This window comes from Acyrthosiphon pisum, chromosome A1 (assembly GCF_005508785.2).
Source record: "Acyrthosiphon pisum isolate AL4f chromosome A1, pea_aphid_22Mar2018_4r6ur, whole genome shotgun sequence".
In the NCBI taxonomy this organism is placed as follows: Eukaryota; Metazoa; Arthropoda; class Insecta; order Hemiptera; family Aphididae; genus Acyrthosiphon; species Acyrthosiphon pisum.
This window is the reverse complement of record NC_042494.1, coordinates 69,981,803-69,983,970: the sequence shown is the minus strand read 5'-3', so window position 1 is coordinate 69,983,970 and position 2,168 is coordinate 69,981,803. Positions and strand designations below refer to the sequence as shown.

The following is a 2,168-nucleotide window of genomic DNA, read 5'->3' as shown; positions in this document are numbered from 1 at the left end:
TGTTTTTTGTACTGTTTTATTAAGAAAACTTACACATGCAATAGATTTAGATTGTAATCACTAATCATTTACATTTTGTAGACCATCATTATAGATAAGTACATAGCATACCTATGGTAAGCAGTAGCGTATCTAGAAGTTTTTCAAGGGGAGGGATATACAATTTTTAATAGACATTCAGTAATCAGTATACATAATATATTATATACATGTTGTATGATGTACAAAATTCATCATCCCCCTCCGTAGATACTCCAATGATGGTAAGTAATATTATATTATATGTCTATATTGATTATATTTTTAAATATTTGTATACATTATATTATTCTTAAATACTACTGTATTAATTTTGCTACTGTATATTTGTTATTCAAATTAATAAAATATAATTTTACAAGAAAATTATGGCTGAAGTGTTTAAAATTGTAAATAGTATTATAGTAACAGCTAATAGATAGGTACTTAAATCACTGAAAAATCAAATAAATTAATACAATATTTTATACGTCTATACAATTTTTATTTCATTTGTTATCATATTACCGGCTATTGCCTAATACTAGATAGTCACTTAGTTTAGTCCTCATACCAGTAATTGTAATATTTAAGGAATATAATTCACTGTAAGAGCAATACAAACCGTAACTCGTAAATGTATCACATTATAGTATAAAATATAAACTAATACTATCGCCATGTCTGAATTCTTGTACATATAATATTTGGTATACATAGCTCAGAGATCAATAGTAACATTAATCCAAAGGGTTAACTTCGATATTTTGATTCTTTTAAAAAATGTGTAATTAACTAACTTCAAATAAATTACCTACGGTACTGTATAGAAGAAAATTGAATACAATATGTACTATAAAATTTATAAAAAATGACTGGTATATATGAAAACATATGGTTTATAAAAACAAAAAAATTGTTTGTTTCTTGCATATATTATAATAATTGGACACTGTTTTTATTATTTATTGGATTTTAAAGTTTAAATAGAGAGTACTCGACAATGTTGATGAGTTATTATACTTAAGGGGGCTGGAGCGTGATTCATTTTTGGTCGAAAACATAGCTCACGACTTCAATCACTACGCCCAATATAATGTTCCGATATTAATTTTGAAAGCAAATTTGAATTTGTCCCTAAATTATCTATACTTTTACAATTTCATTTTTCTGATTTTTATTTTTTTTTACTTAGAAATTTACTAACAAAAAGAGTAAAAATAGATCATATTCATAATTCAAATTTAAATACATTGATATAGAATATGAAAAATGTACGTCAGTTAAAGCATAGTAAATTTAGAGGAGAATTCAAATCTGCTTTCAAAATTAAAATCGGAACGTCCTACTGAGCATAGTGATTGAAGTCAGAGGTAGTATTTTTTGAAAAAAAATGTTTGTCATTTTATAAAGTAATGTAATATGGTGACATGTGCATGATGTGCGTAGGTAAAATTACATACGTACATCCCGGTCACTATGATGCCTCTATAAAACGTGATCAGTACTACGAATTACGTACACTAATGTTCATTTACTTTCAACACATACACAAGACCCAGATAAACAGAAATATAAAATGCCTAGTTTTTACTTCTTAGAATTGATTACACTCCAGCCCATGTTGAAGGAGATTTGTATAGGCAATTTTACTGAAAATTCAATATTAGGTTTTTTCAAATACATTTGCACTCCTGAGGGAACCCGCCAATGAGAAAATTCGGCGGGCGGTCTCCTGGTGGCGGCGGAGCCGTCGCTACGTTATCACTAATTCTTATCACTTTTGGCGATTTCTTTCATAATTTTCAAAATTTTCGAGTTTTACCCCCGTTCGGACCTTATTCGCCTTCCCGGCTAGATTTATAGGCCACGCGCGGCCGTACTTTTTTCCCGGCGGGCCCGCCGCGGCCGAGATCACGTGCAAACCGAGCGCCGCCGTCGCGCGTGTCGGTCGATAATTTTTTGGAAAAGTCGAGTTTTACCACTCATTGACGCGTCCGCCTTCCCCGTTAAATTTAAAGGCCGCGCGCGGCCGCGCTTCTTCCTGGACGAGTCCCGCGGCGGACGAGTCGATCGCGGAGAGCGCGGCGCCGTCACGATTTTCAACGATTTTTCCGACTCTTTCGACTGCGGTCGCCTCTAACTCCACT

At 32.7% G+C, this 2,168-nt stretch overlaps 1 pseudogene; it reads right to left on the bottom strand.

The window, feature by feature from the left end:
• Positions 1-1,641, bottom strand: part of LOC115033532 — a 3,584-nt pseudogene extending 1,943 nt beyond the window's left edge.
• Between the last annotated feature and the right edge of the window lie 527 nt (positions 1,642-2,168).